The sequence below is a fragment of the Lolium rigidum genome, chromosome 4 (genome assembly GCF_022539505.1).
Source record: "Lolium rigidum isolate FL_2022 chromosome 4, APGP_CSIRO_Lrig_0.1, whole genome shotgun sequence".
NCBI classification, from domain to species: domain Eukaryota; kingdom Viridiplantae; phylum Streptophyta; class Magnoliopsida; order Poales; family Poaceae; genus Lolium; species Lolium rigidum.
Genome location: NC_061511.1, coordinates 137,171,064 through 137,187,201, shown reverse-complemented (window position 1 = coordinate 137,187,201; position 16,138 = coordinate 137,171,064).

The window sequence follows — 16,138 nt, the reverse complement described above, 5'->3', positions numbered from 1 at the left end:
CATATGATGTAAATATTCTCATGATACGGCAAGTACTTAAGCAGTTCATAATAAGATACATGCAAATAAAATCATCTAATAGCTATGTCAATCATGAAAAAGGTACCAACAAATTAATAATGAGCATCATGAATCATGTCTATCAGCAGGATTGCAATGTTCATAGAATGATATGATAAAGTGGTATCTCGCTTTCCCGTAATTGTACAGCAAAACATAAATGCTTGGGCACCTTTGAGGTTCATGAGAGGACTGGAAATAGAGATTATCAAAGATAAAAGCATCAAAGTTATACCACAATTAATCACATTTTGGGACAAGCATATTATACTAAGAATGACAGCTTGTGCTCTCAAGAAAGTGCTCAAAGAAAGGATGGAGACTCAATGTAAAAGTAAAAGATTGACCCTTCGCGAGAGGGAAGCAGGGATTAACATGTGCTAGAGCTTTTCATTTGTAAAACGAGAGTAAAATTATTTTGAGAGGTGTTTGTTGTTGTCAACGAATGATAGTGGGTACTCTAACTACCTCGTCAACCGGACTTTCAAGAGCGGCTCCCATGAAGGATGTTATTTCTACCGACAAGGTAAATCATCCCTCTTCTCTTTTGTTTACACACGTACTTTAGTTTTATTATGGATGACACTCCCCCCAACCTTTGCTTACACAAGCCATGGCTAACCGAATCCTCGGGTGCCTTCCATCAATCACATACCATGGAGGAGTGTCTATTTGCAATTTAAGTTTCTTACTGATGAATCAAGGCAAAACATGTGAAGATAATTATTAATGAAAGTTGATTAATTGGGGCTGGGAACCCCGTTGCCAGCTCTTTTTGCAAAATTATTGGATAAGCGGATGTGCCACTAGTCCATTATGAAAGTCTGTCAAGATTAAATGACAAGATTGAAAGATAAACACCACATATTTCCTCATGAGCTATAAAACATTAACACAAATTGAGAAGCATTTTGAAGGTTTAAAGGTAGCACATGAGAATTTACTTGGAATGGTTTGAAATGCCATGCATAGGTATTTATGGTGGATACTCTGGAATAACTTGGTTTTCATGTGTTTGGAGGCACGAGCAGCGTTCCCGCTCAGTACAAGTGAAGGCTAGCAATGGACTGGGAAGCGACAATCAAGAGAGCAGTAACTGTCATAATCATGCTTGCGACAAAAATAGATTAACGGAGCCATAAAAGTGATACAAGAACTCTGAGGTAAAGCAAATCATTGAGACTTAATTGACATTTTGTTCAGTCATATGCATGCGTGAGCATGTGCCAAGTTGATTCAAGAGAATTATTCAGAGGAGGATACCACAATGTCATACCTATCTATGAATAATGCAATGCAAGCAAATATTTATGACATGCTACTCATATTAATAAATTGGAGCTAATCATGAGAGATCATGAACTACTAGACTTTCTTAAATGACATATACCTCACATGAACCAACTAAGCATGCTCACATGGATGAGTATATGTACAAAAATGAAAACAAATAGAGTTCATACCAGCCTCTCACCACAATCAGATCGTCGTATATCGTCATTATTGCTTTTTCACTTGTGTAGCTTGAATAATTATACACTATATAAAGGGTAGCTGATTTTACGTCATCTCCATAACTGAGACACTGTAGATGTGCTATTTATCCACTCTTTCCTCCTATTGTTGATTGACACGTTCCTATTTGTTTTATCCCTTCCCTGATCTACTCACGTAATTATTTTGCATCTCTATTTTTTTGGGTAGACAAGCAACCGGCTACCGGCTGTTGCCTCCCTTCTTCCTATTTTCATGGATCGCTCCAGATTACATCTATTGCCTTCTGGTTTATTCGGTCAAAGCGGCAGCTGGTCAAAGGGGCGCCCCACGATCCCCACCATGGAACAATTCACCCCAACTTTCTTCTTCACATTCTTCCCTATAGCCGGCCTCCTCTTCTCCCTCTCTGGCCGCCGTGCCACCTACTAAGGCGGCTGACGGCGTGGAGGAAGAGCGATGAGGACCTCGGCGCCCTCCTCTTCAGCCACTATGGAGGAAGAGCGATGAGGACCTCGGCGCCCTCCTCTTCAGCAACCGTGGAGGAAGAGCTTGGGGCTCTCCTCTCCTCCCCCAAGGCAGACGACGGCGCGGTGGGGACCTCGACGCCCTCCTCTTCAGCCGCTGTGGAGGGTGAGCTCAGGGCTCTCCTCTCCTTGACGAGGCAGATGTCGGCGTATTGGGAACCTCGGCGCCCTACTCTTCAACCGCCATGGAGGAAGAGCTCGGGGCCATCCTCTCCTTCTCGAGGCAGATGGCGGCGCGGTAGGGACCTCGACGTCTTCCTCTTTTGGGTGTTTCCTGGTGGATTTAAGTGGAAAAGGGGGTTGTGTGCATCATTGCCGATGGAGTGGTCGCTGTGCCTTGCCGCCATGATCCCCGCCACCTCTCGCTGTACGCACACCTGGGCCACTTCGGCAAGGACCTGGTCACCGTGCGGGGCTGTCCGCACGGTGCCACCGGAAAGCTCACATTCATGGAGGACGCCATGGGGAGATGTCTGACACCACCATCCGCGTCGACTTGGTCATGGGCAACACACCTTCGTGCGTCACTACACGGCCTCCGACACCCTCCCTAGATTGGAGGCAGCAGCAGGCCAGCTAACAAGGTTTGGCCTCATCTTCTCCGTCAGCAACGTTCCAGTAAGCTGCCTTTTTCTCGTGTCTCCCTCTATCCCCTGTATGCAAATAAGAAAAAAGAAGCAGGGACATATAAGTTTCTGGGAATGGTTTGGGAAATAAGTCTTTATTTCATATGATATGAAAAGTCTTTAGAATCATCTTATACAGAAGACCAAGAATATTTGTTTGCACATGAGCATAGCAAAACCAGGAACTAACTAAATCATTGGTTCTTGCATGAAAAGCTAGCTATCTCCCCTCGCCTTGGTGAACTCCAGGTCTCAGTGGTCCATCAAGAACTCTGAATAATGCTGTAAAGTACAAGAGATATTTTTTTATTTTTTCAAACCTAAATATCCTTTTCCAGGCCTCAATGCAGATGAACAAATTACAAGGAAGAAAGAGAGAGTGTAGACCCTCCATCACAGCAAGTAGAAACGGAAATTGTTCAAAACCACAAAGAGGTGGAGTTAACGTGCCATGGTCACATACCCTACTTGGATGTTCACCTCATAAATATAATTCTCTGCAGATTTCATGCAGGTAGTTCATGTGCTTGATATAAAACCTTCTTTTTTCAAAATTGGCAATGCTTATTAAATGCTAGATATGTGTTGATGTAACTCATCTTTGTCACTTAGGATGCCATCATCGTACATGCTGTTCCAGTCTATCATAGGAAAAAAGGATATATGCCAGTTCAACCTCATATGTTCTACTAATAACATAGTTATACAAGATTATATGTACTACTAATAATATAGTTATATGGTGTTTAGTAGCAGCTCAATACATACACCGATGAGATATTCATATGTGTGTATTACTACTTTGTGCATTTCTGGTCGGTTAGCCAAGAGGATTCATGATTCTTATCTTTCTCAGTACTATGTTGAAATTGAGAAATTTGGTGGAATGTGTATCATGAACTGTTGAGGTTCTTTAATCCAACCGTTGTGTGACAGAAGAATACACAAAAATCTTTGAACCCAACTGTAACCGCAAGGTTAGATGCTAAGTTGTTCATTGTTTGATTTGGTTTATTAATAGAAACCATTGTGTTATCTTCTGTTATTTGTTCCCCTGTAGACCTTCTCTCAGAATTTTTTCATTCACTAATGATTCAAGCGGCTCTAGAAAGGTAATTCGTTCCTTATTCTTCAAATATCATGTAGTGTAAGCGAAGTAAATACCTTTGATTTAAGAGACCTTTGAATTTCCAAAGTGGGAGCCCTAAAACTTAATTGTCTGTTTTCAGCGAGGAGTGATTTTTTTTTGTAGCACATTAATACAAGCTGCAAACGCATGCTATTATTAGTTTCTCGGCTCAAATCATGTTAGAAGTTGCTGCCGGAAAATTAAAATGCCACTGATATTTTTGTATGTAATTCCCATCTTTTGGTGATAGAGATTAGAGAGTTAGTTTTAGATGGTATTTCTGTATGGGGCAATGTTATTCTTCAAGATAGTATTCCAGACAACAGCAGTGGAAAAACATGGGGTCAACGATAGACCAAAGTGTCATGATTTTGTATGATAAGACATTCAAGATTGCTGATGACAAGATGATTTTTAGGGAGATTTTGCAAGGTATCCTTTGATTTTACTGCTCATACAGATACATGCTCATCAACAATCGTGAGACCAACAGAAGATTACCAATATCAAGATTGGCAGTATCAGAATTGGCAATATCAACTGCCAAACTGATCTAAATTTGAACTAAAACCCTAATACTTATTATGGATCGGGGGATTACATGTCATGTCATCCATTTCATTGGAGAATTTTACTATTTCAATGCTAGCAAACAGTATGCAACATGATATGTACGCAATGCTTAGTAGGCAGCCTCTTTAGTATTTGTGATAGCATAGCCTTTTATATATATTTTCCGAACAGTGGATTTTAGAGAGCATTTTTGTACAAGGATAAACTGAAATCTAAGCCAATACATGTGTTTAGAGGCCAGTCAAACTGCTCTTGGCTATCATTTTCAGTTCTTTTTAATTTGTATTTTTTTTCTGACATACAAGTTCTATTCAGAAATTATCTTATGTTCTTGGTCATGTGTGGTAATATTTATGTTTGAATATAAGGAAGTATGGTATTTTTAACATGGTTTGTTAGCCTCCTTGATACTACTCAGTACTGACCATGCTAATCCTAGGGTTAACTTTTCAGTGGAGTTTACATGTAACAACTGTCTATAATCGAAGAATTTGCGGTGAACTTAAACGGTCTGATGTCCAAGAAAGTGCATTTTTTTTCTTGCAACATAATTACCTACCATTGACATGCTAACTGAACAATGCAGTTTGTGCCAATTTAAGCTTCCATAGTTCCATTAGTCCATTATATATTATTTTCTGGGGACTTTGGTTTGTTCACCTAGGTAGACTGCATTAGCTATCTACATAAAAGCTCAGGATTTTTCCCAACTTTTCAGTTTTGAAAAATAAGTTTCCATATGTTCTTAAAATTCACAGAAATAGTGGAACTTCATAACTGCGGGTTCACAATTCTATGCTATACATTTCATGGACCTGATATAGCAGTGCTGTTTGCTAGCATTGAAATAGTAAAATTCTCCAATTCATTCTTTCAAAATAGTGGAACCTGATATAGCAGTGCTGCCTACTAAGCTAAATCGATGCACATTATGGACCTGCATTATATAGCATGCAATGACCATTAACATAAGCCAGGGTCAAACTCTTAGCAAGGTCAGCGTTTACTTGCCAAAGCCGGCTTTCTCGCATGGTCCATATGACTTCAAGATTTGTGGGGTTGTTTTGTCACGAGATTGGCTCTTTGTTCCCTTCAGAGGGAGATCATGTTCCTAAATTTACCCAGCTATATATTTATGACACCCAAAATGAGTTAGATCACAGGATGGACATATTTGGCGAGGATGATGAGAGTGCGCAATAGCCATTCTGCAGCAGCTGCTCAGTCCTCATCTGCTATTGTTGGTCGGCGACGTGCTGTCATTCATATGATCATTTCTCTTGCTGTGCTCCCTCTCGAGTCTCGATGTACTATTATTCATATGCTGATTTCTCTTTTTGTATTATATTTGCCTATTTCTCTTACAATCCATGTTTAGATCTCATCATATATGGTACTAATTGCAGATTTATCAGCATACGGAGCAACTTAGTGCAGAGACACTAAAGCTAATGGAAGGGGCTTCTGAATTTACGTGTTGCGGGCAACAACCTGAAATCTGAAGTCATGTACTCCCTTAAGCAGAGTTCAATTTATTTAGCAGCTGCCTTTACCCACTGTCTATTCTATGCTAATATTTTAATGCGTGTCTCGCATAAGAAGATGTGTAAAAAGTTAGCAGAATTCTAAATGATGCACGTTATGGACCTGAACTAAACCAAACCGTCTTCTGTTGTTATTGTCTCTTTCTGACAGAGCAACGTAGTACAAGTTTCCAGGTGTTGTGGGCTTGGTTTACCTTTCTCCCCATAGAAATTCCTACTCAGGTGCATGCAATTGCTATATTTCAGATAGAATTGCTCCTATTGAGCCAACATAGAGAGAGGTGACATACCCATCGGCTGTTGATGTCTGAACCCATAGGTGCTACAAATCAGCGCCCGCTGCTTGGGTTGCCCCACTCTTCCCTCCTCCTTGCGCGCTCCCGTTGGCGATACGGCGTGCTGTGCGAGTAAGCTTGGGACGGAGCTTCTACCACGCCACCATCGGCCCCGACCACGCAGGGCATCCGCGCTCACGGCGATTGGCCTTCACGCTTGCAACCTGGACGGGAAGCCAGCCGCAGAGGTCGTGGTTCACGTCCCGTGCAGCGTGCTTTCCGCCGCCGTCCCTATCACCTCCGCCCCCTCCTTTAGCTACCACACCGCGAGGTATCACCGCTCTTCTGTTCACTGTTCTTCGATCCACTAATTTTTTCCCCACCCATTCCTATCCCCAGCTCATCTAAGATACGTGTACAATTGTTTTTTGAGGAGAATCTAAGATAGATGCTGCTGGCCGAATCAACTATCTTCATCAGGGCCAGACTTACAATTGTGGCCCACGATAAAGAGCCTTAGCATAGCCCACCAGATAAACAAAGTCTGGGCCAGTCACTTACGGGCTACACCTGCTAGCCTCAGACATCTGAAAAATAATTCGTCGCTACCTTCTTTTTCTTTTTGCTTCCTCCTCAAATTGCCAACTGAATTCACGACATACATGATCAAAGGTTTTACCCCTGAACCTGCGAGCACGCTATGTGATAATATTATGTATGAACTATAATTTTCAGCAGAAGAATTTTCAGTAGGTTATCTCAATGACATGGACCTAAGTTGTAAGCCACTCTTAACGGCATGGAGTCAGTAGATTTCAAATTGGTACAATACGGTGCCAAGCTTCATGCCAATTTGAATATCGATTCTGCACTGTACAAGATAACTCCACCTCCGCTGTATGACCTGATGTAAGTGTCTTACCTTTCAGATTCGGTCAATGTTGCCTCTTGCATTGTGCATCTAGATTCATCTTTGCTAAAACACCACCGCTAACAGTACATACACCATATGTGCTCACGTACTGCCTCTTATCAAGGCTTAATAAGATTCTCTACCAGCAGATGCCCACGGGCGCGGCGTGCCGCCGCGCCAACGCCTCCTAGTATGGAATGAAAACCACGCTCCAGCCACCGAAGACCATTGAACTCATAAAGAACTTTACAAAACCAAAGAAGAACAGCAAATATTTTTGGTGTTTTTGAATTTAGAAACAAGAACAAAGGAAACAAGCAAACCAAGCAAAATCTTTTTGGGTTTTCTTATAGCAAACCAACAATAGCACACAAAGCAAAATCAAAGCAAGAAACCAAAATAAATAAATGGTGAAGAGAAACAACAGAAATATTTTTGGTCTTTTTGTGTTTTAGGCAAGAACCAAAGCAAAAATAAGAAAATGAAAACTAAAAGAAACATAGAAAAGCAGGATGGCAGAAATCTGCCAAAACCTGACAGCAGTACAGAAATCGATTTTTACAAAAATCTTCCGTTGCTCAGTTCGAAAAGTGTTCAACTAATGAAAGTTAGATAACAACCTGGGGAACATGAACAAAAATTTGCAACTCAAAATAACGTTCTGGCTGTGCGCACGAATTTTTTTAGTAACAGCCCAGAATCTGTTTTCAGGCAGCACTTCCCCAAATATCATCTCCCTCTTATTAGAGAACCACTCTAAGAAACCAAACAAGTATGTACAAGTATCCAGCAACCATAATATGCAAAGAATGAGTGATGCCGGTATACCTCCCCCCAAGCTTAGGCTTTTGGCCTAAGTGGAGATCAATCCCATGGTGCCCATGAAGTAGCACCTCCGTAGTACGACGAAGACGGATCATATTCTGGGTATGTGCTAGAAGAAGCACCCGGATACGTGACGGTGTAGTCGTAAGAGGGCTCGGCGTCCTCGGAGTCATGCTGCTGGTGGAAGCCTTGTATCTTCAATTGCTCATCCACCTCCTCCTTAGAGCGCGACCATGGTTTCCTGTCAATACTGAACAAATCAGGCTGCGGCAAAAGGATTTCCCTCTCTTCCCGTCGACAAACAATATTCTATAGACAATGTTGTCTAAACTAGAGTCAGTTGTAACAAATTGGTGACTCTTCATAGCAGCAATATCAAGCCTCATAGGAGTTATTTTCACATCAGTTGGGTTAACAGGAAGCTCTAGATATGCTAAAATGCGCGAAGCAATAATTCCTCCAAATATAGGCCCCTTGTTAGACAAGCGGCGAGCAACAAGAGCACCAAGATGATAAGGTGTGTCCCCAGTGAGTGCAGCAATTAAGAAACCAAGATGATAGCTAGATATGTTGCTAGTGTTCTCCCTACCAAGAATGCTAGTAGCGATGTAATAAGCAAAATACTTAATAGCGGGGAGTTGAATGTTTCTTATCTTGCCACGCTGAATGGTGCGACAATCATTATTGGTGATCCCTCGATAGAGTTCCAGCAATTCCTTGGGGTTGTCCTCGATCTTCCTTCGTTGTACCTACGGGGCAATACCCAATGCAGCACAAAAAATTTCTAACTTCATAGTAATAGGCTTACCATAGATATTAAATTCTACGGTCGGGCGAAAGTGCTTATTGTTGAATTTGAAGCTCTCCACAAAGATTTTAGTGAGCGTATAGTATTGCTCACTCTCATCTCCCACATAGGTGGTTAAACCTGCCTTACCGACGAGGGTCAAGAAATCATCCAACAACCCTGCATTACTCAAAAAGTTATAACATGGGAAGGATGAAGCATTAGGGACTCCATTGTCATCTTCGGGCGCGAAGCTTGGTGCGATGAGGTCCTCATTATAGGATTGCCTGAATCGGGTGGATGACCTCGAGGGCCTCCCCGTGCTTGTTGTCTCTCTTTCAAACACCTCTCCAAAGTTACAATTATCCATCTTCCTTTTCTGAAATTTTTCAACAAACATTATAAAATTTGATTTGGTGACATATAATTGAGGGAAACTACCATAGGAACTTGCTAGAGTACTAATCATGCATCAAAACTAGTTTCTACCACTTAGAACAATCATGCAAGCTCACTAAACATGTTACCTACAGCAGCAAAATATTCAAGATATACTCCACCAAACAAAATTCTACTTGGATAATCGGAGGAGTCACATACCGAAGAGCAAATGTGCCAAATTTCAGACAGAAATCTGGGCTGAGCAAAGAGATCGAGAAATCTGGAGCTCTTGAGCAAAAACACGAGTGAGAGGAACCTGGTGCGAGTTTTTTCGGGAGAGAGAAGAGAGTGGAAGGAAGAGGTGATGAAGTGGGGCAAGGAGGGACCCACACACTAGGGTGGCGCGCCCCCCTTGCTGGCCGCGCCGGCCTATGGGGTGCCACCCTGGGGTGCCCCACTGGTCATCCCCAGGTGTTCCCAGGTGCCTCGTCGAAAAATAGGACCAATGGTATAACTTTTGTGAATTTTTGAAAACTTTGAAAAATGCACATTTCTGGGTGTCAAAATTATTATTACTAGGCAGGAAATTTTTTGAAATCTCTAATTAACTAAAGAACTTTACAAAATAAAAGTGCTACAGCAAGTAGATCAAGTGGAGGGAGAAAGAGATGTTGTTTAGTTCTTCTATGCATATAAAATGAATTTGTTAACAAGGTTGATCAAGTCTTGCCACCAAATAAATTTTACATAACATAAGAAGAATTAAACCTCAAATCAATCATGTTACCTTGTATTGTATTGATATGGATCCAATCACAAGAGTTTGATATTCTTCTTTATTCTCATATATTGGACAATCAATAGTTCCCACTTTAATAGTTCTCACATTAGAAATTGTATTAACTCCACATGCTTTCTCAATCCTCTTGGGAAAATAAACGGTATGCTCCTTGTCATCGACATTGAAAGTAACTTTTCCTTTATTGCAATCAATAACAGCCCCTGCGGTGTTAAGAAAAGGTCTCCCAAGAATAATAGACATATTATCATCTTCGGGCATTTCCAACACAACAAAATCGGTTAATATCAAGCGGTTATTAGTAACTTGAACAGGAACATCCTCACATATACCAACGGGAATAGCGGTAGATTTATCAGCCATTTGCAAAGATATATCAGTCGGTATCAACTTTTCTAAATAAAGTCTCTTATAAAGAGAGAAAGACATAACACTAACACCCGCTCCCAAATCACATAGAGCAGTTCTAACATAATTATTCTTAATAGAACAAGGAATAGTCGGTATACCTGGGTCGCCAAGCTTCTTTGGAACCTTACCATTAAAAGAGTAATTAGCAAGCATAGTGGAAATCTCCTCATTAGGAATTTTCCTTTTGTTAGAGACAATATCTTTCATATACTTTGAATAAGGAGGCAATTTAATAGCATCAGTCAAAGGTATTTGCAGGAATAAAGGTTTCATCCAATCGCAAAATTTATTATAGTGCTCTTCTTCCTTTGATTTTAGTTTCTTAGCAGGAAAAGGCATTTGCTTTTGAACCCAAGGTTCCCTTTCATTACCATGTTTCTTAGCAATAAAATCTTCTTTAGTATACTTTTTATTTTTAGCATGCTTTTCGGGTTCTTCTTCAACCTCTTCTTTATCGAAGCATCATTCTTATCATTATCTTTATCATGTTCATTACCACTTTCAGTTTTAGCATCGAAATAGAAATACTATTAGGATCATTAAGCGGCTCGGAGGATTCTACAGCAGTTTTATGTTTCTTTTTCTTTTCTTAGATGGAGCACTAGTTTCGGTTCGTTGAGAATCTTGTTCAACTCTTTTGGGATGCCCTTCGGGATATAGAGGATCCTGGGTAGAAACACCGCCTCTAGTTGTTACTTCATAAGCATGTTTTTCTTTAGAATTATCTTTTAACAAGTCATTTTGCACTTTAGTGAGTTGATCAATTTGAGTTTGAACCATTTGAAAATGTTTAACAAGCATCTTAACATCATTGGAGGTTCTCTCCACAATACCATGCAATTCACCAATAGCTCGAGAATTTTCCATTAAATGATTCTCTACTCTCATATTGAAATTATTTTGCTTAACAATATAATTATCAAACTCATCTAAGCATTGAGTAGGAGGTTTTGAATACGGAATATCTTCTCTAGTAAAGCGTTCAAGAGAGTGTACCTCAATCATGGATGAAGGGGAGTGATCTTACATGAATCTTCTATGGGAGGTAAATTCTTCACATCTTCGGATTTAATACCCTTCTCTTTAAGAGATTTCTTGGCTTCCCTCATATCTTCATCATTTAATTTAATCATACCCCTCTTCTTCAATATCGGTGTCGGGGTTGGTTCAGGTGTAGACCAATCATCATGATTCCGGCCTATTCTCGCCAATAATTCTTCGACGTCGTGCGGAGTTCTTTTCTCGAAAACACAACCAGCACAACTATCCGGGTATGCCCTAGACTCAATGGTTAGTCCACTATAAAATATATCAATTAAATCATGCTTTTCCAAATCATGGTCGAGCCGAGCTCTAATGAGAGAGCAAAATCTAGCCCAAGCCTCGAGGCAATTTCTCTCCATCTCCACGATCAAAATTATAAATTCTCTCGCAAAACAATATGTTGAGCACTAGCGGGAAAGTATTTACGGAAGAAAACATCAAGCAATTCTTTTGGACTATTAATAGAATCGGGTGGCAAACTATTATACCAAGTTTTAGCATCATCCTTTAATGAGAATGGAAAAATTTTAGCAACAAAGTAAGTACGCTTCTTAACATCATCGAGAAAACAAGCTACTCGGAGTAGATAGCTCAATCATGTGTTCTACTGACACTTTCTTTTTCAGTACCACAAAAAGGTGTTTTCTCCACAATAGATATATGAGATAGATCAAGAGAAAAATCATAATCCTTATCCTTAATGTTTATAGGAGATGTGGCAAATTTAGGATCGGAGACAGTTTATATCTAACGAGTATGTTGTGCAAGCAACTTTTTAATTTTTCTTGCATCAGTAGTAGCATTGCATTTATCAATGAAATCATCATCAAGTTCTACATAATCTTCATCAAGATCATCACTAGAGTATTCAACAGACTCAGGTGAATTAACTGGTGTAGCAGCATCTTCATTAGGAGTTTCAGCATTTTCAATTTGTCTAGACCTAGCAATTGTAGCATCTAGAAAAGATCCCAATGAACCACTATCATCAAGCACAGCAGAAGCATCATCAATATTATAAGAATTTTCAGATCTAGCAGAAGTACCAGCATGTGAAGCATGTGGTGGTGAAACAAGTTTATCAATCACAGATGGTGAATCAAGAGCAGCAGAGGTACTCGGAGTTGTACCTTTTCTTGTAGTGGATGGTAATATGGCGACTTTAGTATCGCGAGGTTTACCCATGATGGAGAATTTGCAGCGAACAATATCAATCCAAGTGAACTTCCAAATAAAGCTATGCTCCCCGGCAACGGCGTGATGTCTACGAGTGCTTCTATTCTTGTAGACAGTGTTGGGCCTCCAAGAGCAGAGGTTTGTAGAACAACAGCAAGTTTCCCTTAAGTGGATCACCCAAGGTTTATCGAACTCAGGGAGGAAGAGGTCAAAGATATCCCTCTCATGCAACCCTGCAACCACAAAGCAAGAAGTCTCTTGTGTCCCCAACACACCTAATATGTGCACTAGTTCGGCGAAGAGATAGTGAAATAACAGAATAAATAGATAGATGCTAGACTCTACACCCTCTTGTTGGATGATGAACACCACTAACTGTGTAGGATTACACGAACCCTCAATGCCGGAGTTAACAAGCTCCACAATATTCAATGTTCATATTTAAATAACCTTAGAGTGCATAACGGATCAACATAACCAAACCAAGTACTAACATAGCATGCACACCTGTCACCTTCACACTACGAAAGGAGGAATAGATCACATCAATACTATCATAGCAATAGTTAACTTCATAATCTACAAGAGATCACAATCATAGCCTACGCCAAGTACTACACGAAGCACACAATGTCACCATTACACCGTGCAGGAGGAATAAACTACTTTAATAACATCACTAGAGTAGCACGCAGATATATTGTGATACAAAACACATTGCAATCATAAAGGGATATAAATAAGCACTTCACTATGCCATTCATAACGGTGAATAAGTATTCTGTGAAATATAGCCTAAGAGACCCACACGGTGCACACACTGTCACCTTTACACACGTGGGACAAGGAGTCTCCGGAGATCACATAAGTAAAACCCACTTGACTAGCACAATGACATCTAGATTACAAGCATCATCATATGAATCTCAATCATGTAAGGCAGCTCATGAGATTATTGTATTGAAGTACATAGGAGAGAGATGAACCACATAGCTACCGGTACAGCCCGAGCCTCGATGGAGAACTACTCCCTCCTCATGGGAGACAGCAGCGTTGATGAAGATGGCGGTGGTGTCGATGGAGAAGCCTTCCGGGGGGCACTTCCCCGTCCCGGCGGCGTACCGGAACGGAGACTCCTGTCCCCCGGATCTTGGCTTCGCGATGGCGGCGGCTGCGGAAGGTTTTCTCGTTTCGTCGAACGTCGTAGGGTTTTCGCGACGGAGACCTTAAGTAGGCGGAAGGGCAAGGTCGGTGGAGTCCTGGTGGGGCCACACACTAGGCCGGCGCGGCCAGGGCTTGGGCCGCGCCGCCCTATTGTGTCCCCACCTCGTGGCCCCACTTCGTTTCCCCTTCGGACTTACGGAAGCTTCGTGGAAAAATAGGACCACGGGCGTTGATTTCGTCCAATTCCGAGAATATTTCCTTACTAGGATTTCGGAACCAAAAACAGCGAGAAACGAGGCGGCACTTCGGCATCTCGTCAATAGGTTAGTTCCGGAAAACGCATAATAATGACATATAATGTGTATAAAACATGTAGATATCATCAATAATGTGGCATGGAACATAAGAAATTATCGATACGTCGGAGACGTATCACGGCGCCCGAAAATAGTCTTGATAACCCACAAGTATAGGGGATCGCAACAGTCTTCGAGGGAAGTAAAACCCATTTTATTGATTCGACACAAGGGGAGACAAAGAATACTTGTAAGCCTTAACAGCGGAGTTGTCAATTCAGCTGCACCTGGAAACAGACTTGCTCGCAAGAGTTTATCGAGTAATGCAGTTTTATAGCGATAGCGGTAGTGAAATAACGACGAGCGAGTAACAAAGACAGCAGTAGTGATTATAGTAAACAGCAAGATTAAAATACTGTAGGCACAAGGATGGATGAACGGGCGTTGCATGGATGAGAGAAACTCATGTAACATTCAAAGCAGGGCATTTGCAGATAATAATAAAACGGCATCCAAGTACTAATCAATCAATAGGCATGTGTTCCATATATAGTCGTACGTGCTCGCAATGAGAAACTTGCACAACATCTTTTGTCCTACTAGCCGGTGGCAGCCGGGCCTCTAGGGAATCTATCGGAAATTAAGGCACTCCTTTTAATAGAGCACCGGAGCAAAGCATTAACACTCCGTGAACACATGTGATCCTCATATCACCGCCATCCCCTTCGGTTGTCCCAAGTTCTGTCACTTTGGGGCCTCGGGTTCCGGACAGCAACACGTGTATACAACTTGCAGGTAAGATCATAAAGCAATGAATATCATAATGAATCGATAACATGTTCAGATCTGAGATCATGGCACTCGGGCCCTAGTGACAAGCATTAAGCATAACAAGTTGCAACAATATCATAAAAGTACCAATTACGGACACTAGGCACTATGCCCTAACAATCTTATGCTATTACATGACCAATCTCATCCAATCCCTACCATCCCCTTCAGCCTACAGCAGGGGAATTACTCACACATGGATGGGGGAAACATGGCTGGTTGATGGAGAGGCGTCGGTGATGATGATGGCGATGATCTCCTCCAATTCCCCGTCCCGGCGAGGTGCCAGAACGGAGTTTCTGGTCCCGAGACGGAGTTTCGCGACGGTGGCGGCGTACTGGATGTCTTGCGCGATTTCGACTTACTCCCATGCGTTTTTAGGTCGAAGGCAATAAGTAGTCCGAAGGAGGGCGTCGGGGGCCGGCCGAGGCCGCCACACACTAGGGCCGCGCGGGCCCCACCTGGGCCGCGCCGGCCTAGGTGTGTGGGGCCCTCGGGCCCCCACCGGCTCGCCCTTACGGCTCCGCCAATATTCTGGGAAAATAGGACCTTCCGCATAAATTCCGAGGATTTTCCCGAAAGTTGGATTTCTGCACAAAAACGAGACACCAGAACAGTTCTGCTGAAAACAACGTTAGTCCGTGTTAATTGCATCCAAAATACACAAATTAGAGGCAAAGCAATAGCAAAAGTGTTCGGGAAAGTAGATACGTTTTGGACGTATCACCTACTGCTGAGGCATAGGGGATTGATAACCCACAAGTATAGGGGATCGCAACAGTCTTCGCGGGTAGTAAAACCCAATTTATTGATTCGACACAAGGGGAGACAAAGAATACTTGAAAGCCTTAACAGCGGATTTGTCAATTCAGCTGCACACAGAAACGGACTTGCTCGCAAGAGTTTATCGATAGTAACAGTTTTATAGCGATAGCGTGTAGTGAAATAACGACGGGAGAGTAACGAGAGACAGCGGTAGTGATTATAGTAAACAGCAGGATTAAAATACTGTAGGCACGGGGACGGATAACGGGCGTTGCATGGATAAGAGAAACTCATGTAACAATCAGGGCATTTGCAGATAATAATAAAACGGTGTCTAAGTACAAAGCAATCAATAGGCATGTGCTCCAATTATAGTCGTACGTGCTCGCAATGAGAAACTTGCACAACATCTTTTGTCCTACCAGCCGGTGGCAGCCGGGCCTCAAGGGAATCTATCGGATATTAAGGTACTCCTTTTAATAGAGTACGGAGCAAAGCATTAACACTCCGTGAACACA